This window comes from Bombina bombina, chromosome 6 (genome assembly GCF_027579735.1).
Source record: "Bombina bombina isolate aBomBom1 chromosome 6, aBomBom1.pri, whole genome shotgun sequence".
Taxonomy (NCBI): domain Eukaryota; kingdom Metazoa; phylum Chordata; class Amphibia; order Anura; family Bombinatoridae; genus Bombina; species Bombina bombina.
Genome location: NC_069504.1, coordinates 449,601,577 through 449,625,241, shown reverse-complemented (window position 1 = coordinate 449,625,241; position 23,665 = coordinate 449,601,577). Strand labels below are relative to the sequence as shown.

The window sequence follows — 23,665 nt, the reverse complement described above, 5'->3', positions numbered from 1 at the left end:
CGATCAATTTATATTGATGATTTAGCTAAAAAAGAGCTTTGTAAACCAACAAAATAATGCAATATATAAAATATCTAGGTGGTTTGAATGATTATATATATATATATATATATATATATATATATATATATATATATATATATATATATATATATATATATATATATATATATATAATTTGATTGGAGTAGCCGTGTTAGTCTAGAGATTTAGATATCAAAATAACAAGAGTATTGCATTGAGCAATGATACTTCTTTTTAATTGGACTAACTATACATTTATAAGATGACAAGCTTTTGGAAGAATGTCTTCCTTTTTCAAGTATTGCTTCAGACTTGTATAGTTAGTCCAATAAAAAAGTATCATTGCTCAATGCAATACTCTTGTTATTTTGATATCTATAATATATATATATATATATATATATATATATATATGACAGCTCTGTATAGAATTATTATTTTATCTAATAACATTAGTTGAACACCTTTTCAGGTTTTATGTAATATGCTCTTCTCATACAATTTAACAACAATGTGTATGATCTATTCAAATCTCGCATGTTTTCTGCATATATTTTTTTTTCCTCTTTAGTTGTATGATGGGAAGGCTACTCAAAAAATTAAAGGCACAATACAGTCAGTTTCATGATGCAGATAGAGCATTCAACTGTAAGCAACATTCCGCTTACTTCTATTATCTACTTAGTTTCCTTTTCTTGTTATCCCTTTGGTCAACGCATACTTAGACTCAGGAGTAGGATACGGCGAGCTAGATAGCTGAGTTAAGCAAATTTGATAAAAGAAGTAAATTGAAATGTTATTATTATACTTTATTTATTAAGCGCTAACATATTCCGCAGCGCTGTCCATGGATACAATTCATTTAAATAAAACAATACAAGACTTGGAAGAGACGGGACAAAATTTACAAACACATACAGGAGGGATTGAGGGCCCTATTCCCATGGGAATTTACAATCTAGAAGTTGTTTAAAACTGTATGCTCTATCTGAATCATGAAAGAAAAATGAGTTTTATGTCCCTTTAAGGGGACAAATGTGACAAACTAAATGGAATTTTGTAGTATTTTTTATTTGTTGTTTCGGTATAATATTACAAAAAAATGTGTCCTGCTTCTAAACGGATTAACATTTTTGTCAGGTTTAACCCCTTAATGACCACAGCACTTTTCCATTTTCTGTCCGTTTGGGACCAAGGCTATTTTTACATTTTTGCGGTCTTTGTGTTTAGCTGTAATTTCCCTCTTACTCATTTACTGTACCCACACATATTATATACCGTTTTTCTCGCCATTAAATGGACTTTCTAAAGATACCATTATTTTCATCATATCTTATAATTTACTATAAAAAAAAATATAAAATATGAGGAAAAAATGGAAAAAAACACACTTTTTCTAACTTTGACCCCCAAAATCTGTTACACATCTACAACCACCAAAAAACACCCATGCTAAATAGTTTCTAAATTTTGTCCAGAGTTTATAAATACCCAATGTTTACATGTTCTTTGCTTTTTTTTGCAAGTTATAGGGCCATAAATACAAGTAGCACTTTGCTATTTCCAAACCACTTTTTTTCAAAATTAGCGCTAGTTACATTGGAACACTGATATCTTTCAGGAATCCCTGAATATCCCTTGACATGTATATATATTTTTTTAGAAGACATCCCAAAGTATTGATCTAGGCCCATTTTGGTATATTTCATGCCACCATTTCACCGCCAAATGCGATCAAATAAAAAAAAAAAGTAAAATTTTTCCAAATTTTAGGTTTCTCACTGAAATCATTAACAAACATTTTGTGCAATTATGGCACAAATGGTTGTAAATGCTTCTCTGGGATCCCCTTTGTTCAGAAATAGCAAACATATATCACTTTGGCGTTGTTTTTAAGTAATTAGAAGTCCGCTAAATGCTGCTGCACACCACAAGTGTATTATGCTCAGCAGTGCAGGGGTTAATTAGGGAACTTGTAGGGAGCTTGTAGGGTTAATTTTAGCTTTAGTGTAGTGTAGTAGACAACCCCAAGTATTGATCTAGGCCCATTTTGGTATATTTCAGGCCACCATTTCACCGCCAAATACGATTAAATTAAAAAAAATAGTCAACTTTTTCACAAACTTTAGGTTTCTCACTGAAATTATTTAGAAACAACTTGTGCAATTATGGTACAAATGGTTGTAAATGATTCTCTGGGATCCCCTTTGTTCAGAAATAGCAGACATATATGGCTTTGGTGTTGCTTTTTGGTAATTAAAAGGCCGCTAAATGCCACTGCGCACAAAACGTGAATTATGCCCAGCAGTGAAGGGGTTAATTAGGTAGCTTGTAGGGAGCTTGCAGGGTTAATTTTAGCTTTAGTGTAGAGATCAGCTTCCCACCTGACACATCAGACCCCCTGATCCCTCCCATAGAGCTCTCTTCCCTCCCCCACCCCACAATTGTCCCCGCCATCTTAAGTACTGGCAGAAAGTCTGCCAGTACTAAAATAAAAGGTTTTTTTTTTTACTTTTTTTTTTTTAAGCATATTTACATATGCTGCTATGTAGGATCCCCCCTTAGCCCCCAACCTCTCTGATCCCCCCCAAAACAGCTCTCTACCCCCCCCCCCCCCCACTGCCTTATTGGGGGCCATCTTGGGTACTGGCAGCTGTCTGCCAGTACCCAGTTTGCATATAAAAATGTTTTTTTTTTCATTTATTTCAGTTTTTTCTGTAGTGTAGCTCCCCCCCCCCCAGATCAATCCCCCACCCCCTCCCAGATCCCTTCCATTACGTTTTATTTTTTATTATATTGTACAAAAATATGTACAAGTTTCTGTAGTGTAAGCGGTTCCCACCCGCTCCCTCCCCGTGCACGCGCCCTCCCGCCGCCCCCTGTGCGCGCGCCCCCGGCGATCCCGCCCCCGATCCCGCCCCCCTCTCTGACTAAGAAGCCATCGATGGCCGCCCACCCACCTCCCATTTACGCTCCCACCCACCAACGAATGCGGCCATCGATGTCCGGTGCAGAGAGGGCCACAGAGTGGCTCTCTCTGCACCGGAGGGGCAAAAATTGTTATTGCAGGATGCCTCGATATCGAGGCATCCTGCAATAACCGGAAAGCAGCTGGAAGTGATCAGGATCGCTTCCAGCTGCTTTCCAAACCGAGGACGTGCAGGGTACGTTCTCAGGCATTAACTGCCTTTTTTCTGAGGACGTACCCTGCACGTCCTCGGTCGTTAAGGGGTTAAAGAGAAGGTATGACTCTCTTCCCCAATGGAGTTGTGAAAATTGTTCTAATTAGCCAATGGGCATTAGTGGGAAGTGCGCTACTGGTTTTGCTGCAATAGTTTCAGTTTAAACGTTAGCAGCGGTTGTACAGGAAACCTGTTTTAAAACGGTTTAAATTGCTCCTTCGTGTGCTTGTTGTTTGTTTTTTTAAAGGGACAGTTCACCCAAAAAATGTCTCCCATTTAAATTGTTCCCAATGATCCATTTTACCTGCTGGAGTGTATTACATTGTTTACAAGTAGCCCCTTTACCCCTATTTTGGCTTTTTAAAAAGCTGATTTAACTTGTGGTTTCCCAACCTATGCTGAAAGTTTTGATACTGGAGTATCAGCTATTGATTAGCCTAAGTAAACACAGCCAGCAAAATAAATGACACTCACAGTGGGGTGCAGGATAGTTAAGTAATAAAATGTTCATTTTCGTTGTTCTCTCTATGTATTGAGCTTTAGTTTTCCAGACAAATTTAAGATAAGAAAGCAAGTGTGTGTACACAAAGTGATAACATGAGATATGATATTACCTGAAACTCAACCCATTGCAATGGGCTGTGGTTTAAAAGCACAAAACCAGCTACTTCATATACACAAACCTGAAAATGCAATTTCTCATAAATTTTATACTCTGCAGCTGGTATAACAAGTCAATGAAAATACATTAATATAAAAACAATTTTACAGTGTACTGTCCCTTTAAGTTCAGTGTCTTCTATAGTATCATTGTCCTTGAAAGATATTTAAATGCTTTAAATAGTATATTAAATGGTATATCACACTTCATTTGTAACTGCATATGAAAGAGCAACAATCACATGATCTTTTTTCATGCAAGTAATTATTTTAATTTCAATTTGACATTACTGCTTATTGGAATTGCATGTTTGTGATACTCAACAATAGCTTTTCATTGGCTCATAAAAACAACACCTAACGTTAATTTCAGGGACATGAATGAAAACATAAGATTTATTTATTTATATATATGTCTATGTGTGTGTGTGTGTGTATGTGTGTATGTATATATATGTGTATATATATATGTGTGTGTATATATATATTGTGACAAAACCAATCTCGCCACTGTACATTGGAGGGCCTGTTATGGAACATTCTTTGGGCTGGAGGTACATGGGCTTAAGGATACCCAGAGACTGCATGGAAATATGGAATTTTATATGCTGGACACCCCATGTACTTTCATAACTCTGTCTTATGTCTATGTCACCCTGTATCCATAAATACAGGATGGGTACAGGGTGTGAGTGCCCCTTGTGGGAGCAATTGTGACTCTATAAGCCAAGTGGGCATAAAAGACTTTATAGCTAATAAGAACTGTTCCTATATTCAGTAATAAGATGTATTCTATGTATGTTTCAGATCTGATTGTGTCTCAGGAGTCTGTCTGGGTAAACTGATTGTGTCCTTGTGTGATTATGTTAACTAGACTGCCCAACATCAGATTGTCTGAGTAAACGTTCTTCCCTAATTAATTAACTTAATATGTTAATCTGTTTTACCTGTGAATAGACAATTGTTAGAGGTTTGATGCATTGTTCATATGTTTGCTTTACTGTTAAACCAATGCCCTTTGTAACCTGAAGCCAGGGTGTATAAATCTGTGTGCTGCCTTCAAATAAAGTAGACATTCTGTTTTAAACCTGAAACTGGCTGGGTTGTGAATTGCTGATTCCCTATGCAGGACATTGTTCATCTGGTATTAACCCTTGGTACACTGTTGGTACCGTAACATTGGTGGCAGCGACGGAATGAACCTTATCGCCCAGAAGAGCAACTACACAAGCCAGTAACCTCAGGAAGAGGGGGATTATTACAATACTGACTAAGATGGAAAAGAGAAAAGTAAATTTTGCAGCTTTTAAAAACTTCCTGGAAACAGAAGGAGAGATTGATGGGTACCTTGCGGATTTTGAGAGGCAATGTGCACTACACAAGGTACCCGCAGAGGACTGGGTCACGATATTATCTGGAAAATTATCCGGCCGGGCCAGAGAGGCTTTTCGGGCCATTCCAGATGAGGAAGTCAGGGATTATAATACTGTAAAAGAGGCTCTGCTCTCCAGGTATGCGGTTACACCGGAGGCATACCGGAGGCGGTTCAGAGACACTGTTAAATTAGCTGGAGATTCCTACCTTGAGTGGGCATGTAAGGTGCACCGCACAGCAGCTCACTGGATAGCGGGGTGCCAAGCCATATCTGGGGAAGAGGTGCTGCAGCTATTCCTGTTGGAACATTGCTTCGACAAGTTACCCGCAGGAGTTCGAGAGTGGGTTCGGGACCGTAAACCCTCCACCCTGCAGGAAGCGGCTCGCTTGGCAGATGAGTATACGGATGCCCGCAAACTGGACACTGCTACCACTAAGCCCCCTGCTAGAGTGGAGTACAGACCCCCAGTCACCCCAGCAGCTGCCAGTTACCAAACCCCGGCGCACCGCTATACCACACGGCCTCCGGCCACGAACTACCCTCAGAGAGCCCTGTTCAATTTGCGGTGCTACTCACAACCTATTCGTTGCTTTAGATGTAAGCAACTAGGGCACAAAAGACCAGAGTGTCCCCTAAACGCAGCGAACCAAGCGCAGTCCTGGAGAAGACCCGCCGGCGGAATCCCACGTAATCCTCAGCCTACGGCCCGCTACGTAGAGGCGCAAGAATGCTGGAGCATCCTACATGAGGCAGACCTTGTGCAAGCTGCCCATCGGAATAACCGGCAACTGGTTAAAGTGAATGGGAAGAAGGTCAGTGGTCTACGGGATACTGGTGCTACCATGACCTTGCTTCAAAAGAACTTGGTGTCTGAGAAACAGTACACGGGAGACACTGTGGCTGTGAGGTTAGCAGGGGGCGATGTGTTCAGCCTACCTGTTGCCAGGGTACATTTGGATTGGGGAGTGGGCGCTAGACCTGTGAATGTGGGGGTCAAGAAGGACTTACCTGCTGATGTTCTTCTTGGAAATGACTTGGCCCCCCTTGTTTCTGCCTACGCTCCTATGGGTCCCGCTGATGTTAACTCTGTGACTACCCGTGCCCAGATCCATGCAGCAGAGACTGACCCACCTGCTGCTAAGCCCCAGGACGATGAGCTCAGTAAATCTCTATCCGCTATTGATATGTGGAGGTCCCGTTACAATGCGCTGATGAAGGAGAAGAGGAGCGCAGAGGAAAAAGCACGTTTAGAACGTGAATCTCTGCTAGACAAGCTGCACCGACAGACTGCAGAAAACACCAGCTTGAGAGTGGGACATGAAACCTTAAAGACAAACTTAGCGACACTTGAGGAGAAGCTGACGCTGGCTCATAGTGAGGTGCAGCAACTCAAGGGCACCCTATGTCAGTATGAAGGGATTGTGGATACCTATAAAGAGCAGGTACAGAAAACTCGTAAAGAAGCTGATGGGATTTTGAAGGACTGTTTGGCCCTGGTCTGGGCACTGAGGAATTTGAACCCTTGTTTGTATGGACAGGAATTCTCTCTCATAACGGGAATCCAGATGGATTGTCCCAGCAAACTGACATGCCTACCAGGCGCTCTGGTGGTATATGGCACATTATATACCCTGGACAGCCGAGCATGACAAACCAGAGGGAGAGGAGTTTGATGGTCCTGGCTTGTTATGGGAGTCCTTTGCAGAGCCTGACTTTGGGAGCCCAGACTCCATTCCCCAGCGGCAGGCTGCGTTACAAGGGGTAGGGACAGTTGGTCCTGTCCCCCAGCAACACGGCTGTTTAGCCAAAGGGGAGACGAATGGTCTCCCCCTCCAGCAGCACAGCTATGTATCCAAAGGGGAGACAGTCGGTCTCCCCCTCCAGCAACCAGGCTCCCACCAGGCTACTTCCATGGTAGTGCTGGCACCCGGGCAGAGTACAGCTGGTCTCTGCCCACCTCGCAACCCACCAATTCAGCGTACCAGTCCCCCACACAGCTGTGGTGAGGTACCTGGACATGGACAAGTTTTCCCTGTACTCAGGTGTAGTAACCATTTATTGTGGGTGGGCTGTACTACTAATTGTGTTTTATGGGTGGGTTGCTGGACTAACCAGGGCACTGACCGGCAGGAGGTCAGATACCCTGTTAGTCTGTTTGGAAAAGGGGAGAGATGTGACAAAACCAATCTCGCCACTGTACATTGGAGGGCCTGTTATGGAACATTCTTTGGGCTGGAGGTACATGGGCTTAAGGATACCCAGAGACTGCATGGAAATATGGAATTTTATATGCTGGACACCCCATGTACTTTCATAACTCTGTCTTATGTCTATGTCACCCTGTATCCATAAATACAGGATGGGTACAGGGTGTGAGTGCCCCTTGTGGGAGCAATTGTGACTCTATAAGCCAAGTGGGCATAAAAGACTTTATAGCTAATAAGAACTGTTCCTATATTCAGTAATAAGATGTATTCTATGTATGTTTCAGATCTGATTGTGTCTCAGGAGTCTGTCTGGGTAAACTGATTGTGTCCTTGTGTGATTATGTTAACTAGACTGCCCAACATCAGATTGTCTGAGTAAACGTTCTTCCCTAATTAATTAACTTAATATGTTAATCTGTTTTACCTGTGAATAGACAATTGTTAGAGGTTTGATGCATTGTTCATATGTTTGCTTTACTGTTAAACCAATGCCCTTTGTAACCTGAAGCCAGGGTGTATAAATCTGTGTGCTGCCTTCAAATAAAGTAGACATTCTGTTTTAAACCTGAAACTGGCTGGGTTGTGAATTGCTGATTCCCTATGCAGGACATTGTTCATCTGGTATTAACCCTTGGTACACTGTTGGTACCGTAACATATATATATATATATATATATATATATATATATATATATAAATGTAAAAAATGTAATGTAAATACTCAAACCCCCCCCCCCCCCACACCAAATCAACAATTTTCGGATGGGGCATGTATTGCCATTTTATTTCTGGGGCTAGGCATCATAATTAGTATTTAATGTGAATGGTAGTCAGTGGTCACATTTAGAATTAAAATAGCAAATGAGCAAAGTTAAAAACATGAATTGAGCCTATACGTTGTACCTTCCCTTAAACCAAACTAAAAAAAGGAAAATAATTATTTTATGCATTTATTAGAAAGTTTGGAATCAGACAATGAATGAATTATAAAATCATTCTGATTATATTGCTTTTTGTTTTACTCTAATTGTCCTAAAACGATCTTGAACCAGTGTATGTGTGTGTATATATATATATATATATATATATATATATATATATATATATATATATATATATATATATATATATATATATATATAAATACATTTTTTTTTTTTTTTTTTTTTCCTGTTTAGGTCAAATTATCTTCTCTTGTATCATATTTCTATTATTGTGTATGTTACCTCCATTTTTTTTTTCTTGAAAATATTACACAAAATATGTAGTTAATACCTTATCAGTAATGCTTTAATATGAGTGGCTACAGAATGCACAGTAGAAACTAGCAGGATCTTGCAATTTGTGAGCTCTAGAAATAACAACGCACATATAAAGACTCCTAGACTTTAACCCTTTCGTGACAGGGTTAAAGTGCCTACATCGGAACAACTGTTCCGATGTTGACAAATTGAAACTACGCGATCGTGCATACGATCGCAAGATTTCAATTATTGGATCGCATCTGGGGGGCGTCCCTACAATCCTAGGAACGCCCTCCAGACCGCGATTAAATCCTTGAAGCACAGAAGGCTTCAGGACAGCCGTTAGTTATGACGTTCTATTCCGTCATAACGGCTTTAAAGCCCAGTCTAATTATGACGGAATAGAATGGCATAACGGCTTTAAAAAGTTAATAATCAATGTTCATGAATATTTATTTATTTTTTTTCGAGATATTTTTTTTTTTTTTTTTTTTTAAATGTAGTTAATTAAAAGTAAAGCTAAAACTAAGTACCATCATAAGACGTTATACATTAACAAATTTGGAAATTTAATTTTTTACTTTTTTTTTAATAAAAAAATTTGTGATTTTTTATATATATATATATATATATATATATATATATATATATATATATATATATATATATATGTTTTCACTGATATAGATGGCTGTAATCAGGAATTCCAAAATCCAAACATTCTGAAATCCCAGACTTTTTAATTTTAATATTTTAAAAAATAAATATAAAAAATATTACCTTTCTGATTACAGTACTGTGCTATCTTTCTGAGGGTACTACATATGCAAAAGTATTAAAATGATCTAAAATTAATTTTAGGTTGAATGTATAAGCTGTATAATGACATGTAAGTATAGCCTAAATGACATGCGTCTTATTGTTGTTTACATTTTGGTTCCATCCACTCTCCAAGCTGTCCCATTTTACAGATGCAAATATTCCAAAATTTAAACTTTTCAGATATCCACACAGTTTGGATAATGAGTTTTCTACCTTTACAAAAAAATATGAATTGGTTTTAAGATACAATTAGCATTTGAATTTACAGGCCGTAATAATCAATGTAAACTGCATATTTCACACTGTGAATGGATATCAAATTTAAAGCATTGACTGCCTTTTTTTTTTTTTTTAATGAGTCCTGTGTGTATAGTAAGTAATTATAAATTAGTGTGCTGAAATAAAGAATTTTACTATCTTACAGTAACCGTGATAGGTTAACTCAGTGCTACAATATGCAGTTATAATTACAAACACACAGAATTAGTTGATATTCTGTAGCACACAGGGCTTAACAAGATAATTAACAACAATTTATTAATGTATTTGATTCATCCTAATATTTTCAAAACAATATATTTCTAAATATAGCTTTAAAGCTTTAGCTATGTGAATAGGCGGTGTGGGTAGTGTGATAAAACTATTTAAAAAAAAAAAAAAAGTATCATTTTTGTTGTATGTTTGTCATTAAAACAATTAGTTGATTGTGTGTCTGGTTGCTTTGGATTCTCTTAATTTTGCTGAAGACATTTTTATATTCTTCTGTTATAAAATCTATTACCACTCAGATTGGTGGCTTGTAGCTCCTGTATAGAATAGTTTATGGTGTAAAATGTAAATATTATTGCAGAATCTTTGAGTCAGTGATTTTTTTTTTTTTTTTTTTTTTTTTTACACCAGCTATAATTTATACAGAGTATACACAGGTGTTGTTGCTATAAACTTATGTTGTTAAAACTATGTAGAAATCTATAAAGTTTTGTTCTTGTAGTTAATTTAAATGTATGTTTTACATTTTTAAGGTATATGTGAATGATGATGAGCTTCAGGTTTGTCAGAAATGCCTATTTAGCAATTAACTATATTGTCCTAAAAGTAATTGCCCATGAAAGTGTTAAAATAAATTCAAACATTGAAATAATGAACAGGTTAATTAAAATGAAAAGCATATATGAATGTTCTTTAGTCAGGCACAGACACACACAAAATAGATCCTCAGCTTTTCAATTTTATTATTATTATTATTATTATTATTATTATACACATGCATGTTTCTATGCTTTTTTTTTAAATAATTGCATGCATTCAATTTCCCATCTGTTATACTCATTAGAATGATAACACAGTAGTCTTTATTATAATGATCTAGCTGTCATGTTTTTCACCCCTTACATTTATTGCTAGGTGTTTATCTCTATATGGAAAAATAAGCTTTGTTAAAAATTATATTTGTGGGGCAAATTTGTGTCCTCACTGTAATTCACAACAAAATTTGCCTTTTTATTGGAAGAAATAAAACTCTTGCATCACTGATTTAATTGTTATGCAGCTTGATTAAAAAGTCTTTGCAGTTGCAGTTTATGAAATGTTCTAAAATCCTTGGCAAAAAAAAAATACCCTTTCTTTATCACCAACTTCTAACCCAGAGCTTTCCAAACTTTTCATGTTGGTGACACTTTTTAGACCAACATCATTTCACGACACAGTACTTCAGTTGTACAAGCAAACAGGAGGTTAAACTAACTTGTTTTAAGAGAAACGGACACACCCATAAAATGTATAATAACGAAATTTATTTACAAGTAACAGTAAGTAAGTATGTGCAAGAATTAAAAAAAAAAGTTCAATAACACCAATAGCTACTTACTATTTTAATGGGATGTATGAGGTTGATGAGATGAACACGGTTTCTGAATATTTAGTAGAATATAAGATAAAGACATTTGCATTTCATCATCATGCATTTTAAGCTTCCACTTCCTATCCATATATCAATAGCAGGAGCAGGAATGCACTAAAGGGAGCTAGCTGCAAAAAAAACAACACTTTGACTACTGACTTTCGCTCAGCATTTAAGCTGCCGCCCTCAGAGCTATGCGAGTACGACTGACTACTGTCCGTGCTGCAAACACACTGCTGTCCCACTCACTGACTACACATGCAGTCACGAGCTGATTGAGGAGTCTACACGTGCAGTCAGGAGCCAATGTGTCACCAATGGGAATAGTTTCAATTCCCACTAAGCTGCGCCAATAGGTTAAGATGATCTGTGACCCACTAGGTATTAATCACGTGTCAACCACATGATATGCATAAAGTCGGAAACCAAAAAAAAAAAATGTGAAAATAATTTTAAATTAAAAAAAATGTGTGCTGAAGCAGGGACACACCTACACACTGCTGCCGACACACTAATGTGTCACGACACACAGTTTGGAAAGCACTGTTCTAACCATTAGGCAGTGTTCGGGGGCGGAAATAATGTATCAGCCATAACAGCTGGTACTGGTTCACAGCATAAGACTGTTTACAACTAAATGTTGTTATGGCAAAATATTTACCAACAACATTTTTACATTTCTTTACCTATTTACATATTTTGAATAAAACTCATAAACTATATTAAAGGCATAACAATGTTGAATATTTAATTTCTTAAAACTGTGTTCAATATTATACTTTTATTATATAAAATAAGCCACAAGTTTAGAATACGTGAATTAAAAATAAACCTACAGATAGCGCCTGTTGCTTCGTCCTTGCAACACAGTTGACGTGGTTAATACAGTTTGTGTGCATGCTTCTAAAGGCTTCTTTTTCATATTGTATGGCCTTGGTTGTTTATATGCTTGTAATGTTAAGTAAGGGCAGTTTCCTATATGTGTGTGTTTTTTTTTTGTAGTATGTAAATACCACAGCAGTAGATCAGTAGCCATTAGAAAAAAAAAGGGTTATCATTGAAGAAGTAATATATATAATTACAGGTAGCCCTCAGTTTACGCCGGGGTTAGGTTCCAGAAGGAATGGTTGTAAATCGAAACTGTTGTAAATTGAAACCCAGTTTATAATGTAAGTCTATGGGAAGTGAGGGAGATAGGTTCCAGGCCCCTCTCAAAATTGTCATAAGTAACACTTAATACATTATTTTTAAAGCATTGAAATGAAGACTTTAAATGCTAGACAGCCTTATAAACCTAATAAAATAATCACACAACATAGACTTCACTTGCATTTTTCTGCAAACAGTTATTTCTATGCATTCCAATCTGGACTGAGTTATAGACATGAAGATCTTGTTCCTTTGAAATCTGCTCGATAGCTCAGGTCTGGTTAAACTGATTAATTTCAGCTTGCTTGGCTTTGCTGCAACACAGACAGCTCCACCTACTGGCTATTTTAATAAATGCACCGCTTCTCAATGCTTTTCAATAGCAGTCACATGACTGGAAAAAAAGGTTGTTATTCTGAAAAGGTGTAAATTGAACCGTTGTAAAATGAGGGCCACCTGTATTGTGTATATTACTATTGTTTTGATTTCTAGCATTTTGATTGTGCAGTGTAAGTGAAACATTTTCCTGTATTTCTGCTACTAACAGTTATGGGCCTGTGTTGTGTTTTGATACGGTTTACACCTGCCATATATCACTGTGCTCTATGCCAGTGTTTTTCAACCAGTGTGCCGTGGCACACTAGTGTGCCGTGAGAGATCCTCAGGTGTGCCGCGGCAGACTGACAACAATGTGACATATTTTTTAAATTTTGCTTGTTTTTTTATTCTGGGCCATTTTTTTATTTTAAGTGAGATGATGACTGATTGGGGGGGGGGGACTTTTCCCAGAGTGGGGATGTCCCTCTTTCAAATTTTGAAATATTGGGTGGTATGTGACAGGCTCATCAGGCATCATTTTTTTTCAACCATGACATATTGACATTCATTCACAGACAATCATTATGATTGTTTGTGAATGAATGTCAATGTGTCATGTATAGTTTGTAGGAGGCATGGCATGACAGCACAGTACAGTATGTGTGTGTATATGTATATGTATATATATATGTATATATATATATATATATATATATATATATATATATATATATATATATATATATATATATATATATATATATATATATACACACACACTGTATTAAGCTACAATGTGTTATTTTGTAAAATTTTGGGTTGGTGGTGTGCTGCAAGATTTTTTTATGTAAAAAAGTGTGCCACGGAAAAAAAAAAGGTTGAAAATCACTGCTCTGTGCTACAGACAAACATTCCGTTGGTAGCATCACAACTCCTCACACGTGTGAGTACTGAAATCTTTAAAAAGGCGTTAAAAAAAAAGAGGGAATAACTTACATTAGTAGAACATTGGCTAATAAAATTCTTAATTTACTGGAAATATGTTAAAGGTACATAAAACATTTTTATATTTTGTGATTCAGATAGAACATTCAATTTTAAACAACTTTCCAATTTACATTTTTTATCAAATTTTCTTTTTCAGCAGGAAGGTAAGTTCTGGAGCGTGCATGTGTCTGCAGTAATATATGGCAGCAGTTTTGCAACAATGATATACATTAGGAAGAGCACTAGATGGCACCACTATTTCCTATCACAGTGATGGCGAACCTTGGGCACTCCCAGATGTTTTAGAACTACATTTCCCATGATGCTTAGGCACTCCAGTTGAGCATCATGGGAAATGTAATTCTGAAAGATCTGGAGTGCCAAGGTTCGTCATGATTGTCCTATCATGTAGTGCTCCAGAGACGTATGCACACTACCTATCTAGATATCTCCTCAACAAAGAATAACACGAGTATTAAAGGGACATAATACTCATATGCTAAATCACTTGAAACTGATGCAGTAAAATATCACCTGAGCATCTCTATGTAAAAAAGGAAGATATTTTACCTCACAATCTCCTCAGCTCAGCAGAGTAAGTTCTGTGTAAAAAGTTATACTCAGCTGCTCCCAGCTGCAGGTAAAAAAAAATTAAAAAATGAAGAAATGAACAGCAGCCAATCAGCATCAGCAGTGCTGAGGTCATGAACTCTTACTGTGATCTCATGAGATTTGACTTAACTCTCATGAGATTTCATAGTAAGCTTCCTTTACCTGATTGGTGAAATAATATGAGAGTGCACGAAGCTCATCCTTTCAGTTGTCCCGGGACAGACACACTAATATGCTGCTTAGAAATCCTTTACAATGGGAGGTGGCTACTGAGGAACTTTTGAGGTAAAATATCTTTCTTTTTTACATAGAGATGTTCAGGTGATATTTTCTAGTCGGCTTTTTACAGCTATGCTGCATCACTTTCAAGTGTTTAAACATTTGGGTATTATGGCCCTTTAAGCAAATTTGATAACAGGAGTAAATTGGAACCTTTTTTTTTTTAAATTGTATTTCCCTGAATCGTCAAAGAGAAAAAAATTAGGTTTCATGTTTCTTTAAAGGGATATGGAACCAAAATTTTCGTTCGTGATTCAGATAGAGCATGACATTTTAAGCAACTTTCTAATTTACTCCTATTATCAATTTTTCTTCGTTCTCTTGCTATCTTTTTTGAAAAATAATGCATCTAAGCTTTTGTTTTTTTGGTTCAGTATCTGGACAGCACTTTTTTTTTATTGGTGGATGAATTTATCCACCAATCAGCAAGAACAACCCAGGTTGTTCACTAAAAATGGGCCGGCATCTAAACTTACATTCTTGCATTTCAAATAAAGATACCAAGAGAATAAAGAAAATTTGATAATAGGAGTAAATTAGAAAGTTGCTTAAAATTTCATGCTCTATCTGAATCACGAAAGAAAAAAATTGGGTTCAGTGTCCCTTTAAGTTTTTCTGTAGCAAAATTCCCCTTATTTCCTATTAGCCAGAGCCACTTACAGATGTTTCCTGCACTTTGAGACACTGGTAATGTAAATATAAACTTGTGCACACAACAGTAGCCGTGTTTACATGGATTTATACTTTTTCATATCCCCAATACTAGAGCTCTGCATAAGCTATTATCATGCATGGCAAAGCTCTCTGAGGCATTAAAGCGTCACCAGACAGATGCTTGTGCCCAAGGCTGCGGAACTCAAACGGCTAGTGGCTACTCTGTTTTACTAGTGTATTCTAACTGGGGTAGCGGAAAGATGCAAAACCTTTTTTTTATTTATTTAAGGTAGTGTGTGCATTATTTTTTTTTATATCAAAGATGGAATGTGCATTCTAACTTTTACTGCTCTTTTTTTAACAGTAAAGAGATATTAAACACTAGGTTTTTCTTTGCATAACTGTTTTTGTAGATCTATTTATATAGCCCATCTGGGAGTGTTTTTTTGTAAACGTATAGTTTTTGATTATTTTTAAATAACATTGTGCTGATTTTCAGACTCCTAACCAAGCCCCAAAGTTTTAGATGTATACTGAAGTCTACAGACTCCTAGTTGTGTAATGGGTCTCTTCATATGCAGGGGAGGGGTACATTTTACATTATATAGAATGAAAAATCTAGTGTAAAGCTGTATTTACTGCTAGGATGTATAGAATCATCACAGAGTTGTGCGGATAGCCCTTCTGATTGGATCAGCTGCAGGTTTTTGTTTGTGACCTGCAGTGCCCCGTGGGTCCCAAGCATCACTTTTACTGTGTGTTTAACCAACACACAGTAAAGCAGGGCCGATAGTCGAAAACAATACACACTGTAACAGATTAGAACATGTAATTAAACTATTATGGCCCTTTAAGTGCTTCAAAATTATACATGTACACAAATTCAAAAACCTGTATACTGTATCCACTTACAGAGGGCAGGAATAGAATATATGCAGAAAACAGAAGTGCCCTGTATGGGTTGTAATGTTAAGGGGAAATACAAGGAATTTACTTATATTATCAAATTGGCTCTTAGTATGCTTTTTTGAAGTTTAAATCTAGGTAGCCTAATAAGAGTTTAGGAGCATGCAGGTGTCTTTAACATACTATGGCAGTAGTGTTTGCAACTATGTGTAACATTGTTGTCAACCTTATTGCAAACACTGCTGCCAGGTGCCTAAAGACAAACCTATGATTACTTTTTAATAAAGGATACCAAGGGAACTAAGTAACTTTGATGTCAATTATAATGTCCTTTTACAATTTCATGCTCCTGTCCTATCCAATCCATTTCAGTTTCATTTTTATTCTACTGTCCCTTTTTAAACCAGTTATTTTCTATTAATATCTTTTTACTTACTAAATAAATCAATATATTGTCATTTTTAAAAGATGTAAAACTTTTCAAATGTCTAATGTTTACAATCTATTTGAAGGTTTGCGTGAGTCTGTAAATTAGGGATACAGTTTTTATGGTGGAAAATTCTTTTTAGAATGTTGACATCATGAACTGTGACCGCAGTTCTGTTTATCCTGACATAATATGGTCTCTGGATGTACAGCCTATATATTCTATTATGTTACAAGTGAATTAAAGGATCCTTATTTTATTAACATGTTAAAGGGACATTGTACACTACATTTTTCTTTGCATAAATGTTTTGTAGATGATCCATTTATATAGCCCATCTGGTAATGTTTTTATAAAAATGTATCGTTTTGCTTATTTTTTTTTTAATAACATTCTGCTGATTTTCAGAACCATGCCCTACAGTGTCAGATGTATACATGGGTTTAAAGACTCCTGCTGGCTCCTGTTTGTTATCTGTCTTTTTATATGCAGGAAAGGGGGGAGATGGGGAGTGTCTGCTCTTTTTGTTTACCCAGCCCATTTTACTGGGCTAAACTGGGAACTTCTACTTAATTTTTTTTTTTTTTTTTTTTTTTTTTTTTTTTTTAAGAAAAAGGTTTTATACTGGATTTTTTCATCAGCGTCTGTATATAATCTTCTTTATAGTAGTGTCTATTACATGCAGTTATATGAAGATTGGTGTATACTGTCCCTTTAAATACAATAATGACGTGTCTGCACCTGAAATCCATTACATACATTTTGTCAGAACTTTAATGTAAAACTCATATTGATAAACCATTAGATAATGTCACATTCTTATGGACTACCGCCTTTTGTTGTACTATACATGGGATCTTCCCTTCTTTTTTATGATTTTATTCATTTAAAGGGGGGTTGCCTGCAGCCAGTATCATGTTTGTAGGCAACCAGGATTAATTTCATAATCCTGTGTTAAAGGCAGATATTGAGGCAAGCTCCCTTCAAACTGTCAAGGGGCTCTGTCACATTAAATCCTCTATTGTGGAAAATCAGATGATTAATTGCTTTTATATTTTATGTATCCGCCTTTGAGGTGGTTACAGACCTCAGAGATCAAACCTGTTTAAACATTAGTCTTGTTAAATCTCCTTGTTATGTTATATGTAATTGAGTTGAGGCTTCAGGGGATTTTTCTTCTTGTTGAAACATATATGCTTTATTTTAAGATGTAAATAAAGGAAGCTGAAGTGCAAAACTTTGCTTTAAAACGTTAACTCTAAATTAAAGGGACAGTTTACTCAAACATTTTCTCCCCTTTTAATTTGTTCCCAATGATCCACTTTACCTGCTGGAGTGTATTAAATTGTTTACAAGTATTTCCATGTTAATTTTCCATTGTTCTCTCCAAGTATTGGTGATTTGTTTATGGACAGATATAAGATAAAGAAGCAGGTATATGTACACAATGTGATAAAGTAATGAGATCTGATTATAGTTACAAGCTCAACCCATTTTATTAGGTTGTGGCTTCAAAACACAAAATCAGCTAATTCATATACTCAAATAAGCCTTAAAAAAGCAAATCTCATACATTTTATACTCTGCAGCTGGTAAAAAAAAAGTAATTGGAAACACATTAAGGGAAAAACAATTTTACGGTATACTGTCCCTTTTAAGTTTGTAAATTAAATGGACATTCAAGTCCAAAAAAAACTTTCATGATTCAAATAGAGCATGTAATTTTTAACAACTTAACAATTTACTTTTATCACCAATTTTGCTTTGTTCTTTTGGTATTCTTAGTTGAAAGCTAAACCTAGGAGGTTCATATGCTAATTTCTTAGACCTTGAAGGCTGCCTCTAATCTAAATGCATTTTGACAGTTTTTCATCACTAGAGGGTGTTAATTCATGTGTTTCATATAGATAACATTGAGCTCACATACGTGAATTTACAGAGGATTAAACACTAATTGGCTAAAATGCAAGTCTTTCAAAAGAACTGAAATAAGGGGGCAGTCTGCAGAGTCTTAGATACAAGGTAATTACAGAGGTAAAATATAACGTGTATTATTATAACTATTTTGGTTATGCAAAACTGGGGAAGGGGTAATTAAGGGATTATCTATCTTTTTAAACAATACAAATTCTGGTGTAGACTGTCTCTTTAATGTAAGTGGCTGCACTCCACTCAGTAGGTTCAGAGTGGTACTTCAACTGTGTGTTTAACCCCTTTTGTATGTTTTAAACACACAGTAGTACCGACGTCAATGGTCTTAAAATGACATGCTCTAACAAATTAGTGCATGCAATTTTTTAACTATTCAAAAGCTTAGCTCTATTGATGTAATAATTATAAAATATAGAAATATCTATCACATGTTAAAGGGACAGTCTAGTCCAAAATAAACATTCATGATTCAGATAGGGCATGTACTTTTAAACAACTTTCCAATTTACTTTTATCACCAATTTTGCTTTGTTCTTTTGGTATTCTTAGTTGGAGGTTCATATACTAATTTCTTAGACCTTGAAGGCCTCCTCTTATTTGAATGTATTTTAAGTTTTTCACCACTAGAGGGTGTTAGTTCATGTGTGTCATATACCGTAGATAACACTGGGCTCACACACGTGGAGTTACTAGGAGTCTGCACTGATTGGCTAAAATGCAAGTCTGTCAAAAGAACTGAAATAAGGGGGCAGTTTGCACAGGCTTGGATATAAGATAATCACAGAGGTAAAACGTGTATTAATATAACTGTGTTGGTTGTGCAAAACTAAGGAATAGGAACTAAGGAATAGGTAATAAAGGGATTATCTATCTTTTAAAACAATAAAAAAATCCTGGTGTAGACTGTCCCTTTAAAATAGCAAAAGAAGTAAAGGAATAATGCATTTTTTAATCATATAATATAGTAAAAAAAAAGCTGTAAAGTTGTGTGTGTGTGTGTGGTTAGTTGTCAATAGGTTTATATGTTTATGAAAAATACCTTCTTTTCGATTTCCTGTTTCTGTTTAGATTTCTCACTCACAGGGTCTGTCCGTTTAAGCTAGATGTGTTTTGACTATTGAAATACAAGCGCAATGCTGATTTGAATAGCGAGAATTCACTTTCGTGCACTTGATTAAAGAAAGCCATACTATTATGTTTATGCTTTCTCATAGGCCTTTTGATCCTTCTAGCGGTTACATTTTAGACCTTGTAATAAACCTATGATTGTTTCACTGAGCCACATAATCTATTGGCAGCCAATGAAATTTGAAAACATGCAATTGAGACTGTGGGTTTGCTCCATTCCTATCTTAGGGTGCCATGTAATGATGATGTATTGGTAAATGAGCTCAAGATGATTCTCTGTCCTGTTTGATGTTTTATTGGAAAGCCCCCAGTCTTATGCAAACTGTCAGCAGAATAAATAGTTTCATTTTATATTGTTTTTAGCACCAACTAACCGTCGGCTCTACAGCATGAAACTTAAATACTATATAACTTGCCCCCTGACCCCATCCTAATGTGCTGCAGGTTCACAAGAATACATTTGGCTCTGAAAATAGCTGAACGGCACGAACGGCCACCTTCTTCCTCATTCAGAGGTATCGAAACCTCAGAATGCGCATATCTAGTCTAAACAGTATTAAAGTCAGGCATTTGTTACAATGCAAGAGCAGCAATTAAACATGGTAAATTATTTAAATTGAACCCAGCAGGATATGCATAGTTGTGCACAGCTGATTGTAAAGGACCAATCAGTCACTAGCTGATAAGCTTTATTGGCAGAGAAGTCTTCACAGTCCTAAGAGCAAGGATTATTTTTTTTATATACCATATCCCAGTGTTTCTCAACCGCGGCCTTAAAGTACCCCTAACAGGACAGATTTTTTATTGTAACTGAACTACCCTGCTCTCGCCTATCAACTTGATTATTTCACCTGTGCTGTAGTTCAGCTGTAATGAAAACCTGGCCTGTTGGGAGTACATGAGGACCGTGGTTGAGAAACACTGCTGTATACAACAGAAGTGAGTACACCCCTGTGCAATATCACTCAAATGTCAAACGATTCAAAATGCTATCACCTCTCAATAATTGCATTATTTCTAAGTTGACAAGTAGAGTATTTCCTCTTCTGAGCAAACAAATACTTTAGAAAGACTATACTGAAAATACAGGCCGCTAAGTAGAAACTCAATGCAACAAAGTGAATACACCTGTGATGACAAACAAGTTAGATCATTGAAACAAAGTTGAGTACACCTGTGATTTCCAATTGCATGAACATGGTTATAAAATGACCTGTGAACACGAAATCTTTCTCAATTTTGGGCCTATGGGCTGTGTCTATTTGCATATCAGCATCATGACTCCACAATAATTGCCAGATGAATTGAAAAATCTGATTGTGAGACTTCACAAAGATGGGAAAGGATACTGGAAAAATGTTGAAATACAGTTACAGCAGTAATCAGGAGGTATAGAACAAGCCCTAGTACAGGGCTCAACAAACCTGGGAGCCACTGGCTCCTAGAATTTTACCCCTGTCTCCTAACTTTTTGGGTTATTCTCTATATATCTATATACAAATCCAACTATCTGGCTACTAAAAATATGCCTGGCTCCTAAATATTCTTACTGGCTCCTAATTTTTTAACATATTCCTCAAGCACTGACCTAGTACCAGTATGTACCAATATGCTCTCCGTATTCAGCATTGCACCAGCAGATTGGCCACCAGCAGGGAGATGTCAATCAACCCAATCGTGCCCGATCGGGTTGAATTGTGGCGATCTCTGTCCGCCTCCTCAGAGCAGAACACATAACTTGTGTTTCTGGCGAGTCTGAAGGCTCGCCAGAAACACGGGGCGTCAAGCTCTATACGGAGCTTGATCGATCTGCCCCATTATCTGAAAAATGTGCATGATATGTTAATGGTTACCAGTTCACTTTTTATTTATGTTTGCACATGGTTTAATATTCTGTCCCACATATGAATAAGCTGTGATCAGATAATTAAAGGGACAAGTCAATTTTTGCCATCTTTAAAGGAAGAGTCTAAACTAAAATTGTTATTGTTTAAAATGATAGATAATGCCTTTAATACCCATTCCCCAGTTTTGCACAACCAACATTGATATATTAATATACTTAATAACATTTAAACCTCTAAATGTCTGCCTGTTTCTAAGCCACTATAGAAAGCTTCTTAACCGCATGCTTTTTTTTTAAATTTGCTTTTCACAACAGGATCCTGCTAGTTCATGTGGGCCACATAGACAACATTGTGATCACGTCCAAGGAGTTATTTAAGATATAGCACAACACAGTACTGAATGCAAGTCAATAGATAATACATATAAAGTCATGTGATCAGGGGGCTGTTAGAAGATGCTTATCCCACCACTTTTTTCTGACTATTAACATCCGGATCACTTGTCTCAACAAGATTTTTTTATCCATTTTTATATCATTTTTTTATTGGCTACAACCTATGTACACATCCATTCTATTGATACCCAGTCCTTATTCTCTCAATCTGATTGTACTTTTTATTATTGTACTTTTTAATTATTGTACTGTTTACTTGCATGGATCCATGAAGTTTGTTTCTTAGTGTTTAAGAATGTATTAAATGTTGTAATTTAATTAATTTTAACATTTTTATTGTTGGTTTATTATATACCTCAGCCTCCGTTGGGTTTGGTGCCTGGGTTTACTCTTCTTTTCAGAAGATGCTTAGATGCAAGGTAATCACAGAGGTAAAAAGTATATTATTATAAATGTGTTAGTTATGCAAAACTGGGGAATGGGTAATAAAGGGATTATCTATCTTTTAAAACAATAACAATTCTATTGTAGACTGTCCCTTTAAGAGGACTTTTTAAAATGTATTATATAGTCAGTTTTTTTTCGTTCTTGTGAGCAATGAGCACTTGAAGGCCATTGTAGTAAAAAATGACATGCTCTAATTAGTTCAAGCATGGACGGGACATGAAACACAATTTTGTTTCTTTCATGGTTCAGATAAAGCATGCAATTGTAAACAACTTACTAATTTACTTCTATTTTTCAAACTTTTTTTTTAATTGCAAAAGAAAATGTTTGGGTTTCAATATCCTTTTAAGACTAAGACCCTACACCTCTACATGTTTAACTCCACATAGAGGTGGTTGCATGCATTAAAGTACAGCTTGTGACCCACTGCTGAACCTGAGAAGACACTGCTGCTGACCCAATCCTCAGTGCTAGTTGCGACTAGAACTGCTTAAAGGGACATGAAAACCACATTTTCTTTCATGATTCAGATAGAGAATACAATTTTACCCAACTTTCCAATGTATTTCTATTATTTATTTTGCTTCCTTCTCTTGTTATCATTTGCTCAACAGTTTATCTAGGTAAGCTCTGGAGCAGCAAAGAACCTAGGTTCTCACTGTTGATTGGTGGCTGCATATATATATATATATGTGTGTGTGTGTGTGTGTATATGTATATGTATGTATATATATATATATATATATATATATATATATATATATATATATATATATATATATACTGATTGTCATTGGCTTACCTGTGTGTTCAGTGAGAAACCATTAGTGCATTGCTGCTTTTTCAACAAATGATACCAAGAGAATGAAACAAATTAGATAATAGAAGTAAATTAGAAAGTTGTTTAAAATTGTATTCTCTGAATCATGAAATAAATGTTTTGGATTTCATGTCCCTTTAATGGTATAGCAGCTTCCACTTAGGGACAACAGTGCTTTAACTATGCGTTAAACCCCTGTTTGCGGGGTTAACCAAATAGAGGTGCAGGGTTGCTAGTCTTAAAAGTACATGCTCTAAAAAAATTAGTTTTTTTTTTACTACAATAGTCCTCTAAAATGTAATATAAGCAATCATAATTTAGTTTCAGAGCCTAATACAGGGTGAGGCACA

The 23,665-nt window shown here is 36.2% G+C and overlaps 1 protein-coding gene across 2 annotated transcripts in view; it reads left to right on the top strand.

Moving 5' to 3' along the window:
* The window catches only part of TCF7 (transcription factor 7), a 364,588-nt gene that overhangs the window by 3,331 nt on the left and 337,592 nt on the right, over positions 1-23,665 (top strand). The window lies entirely within an intron of this gene.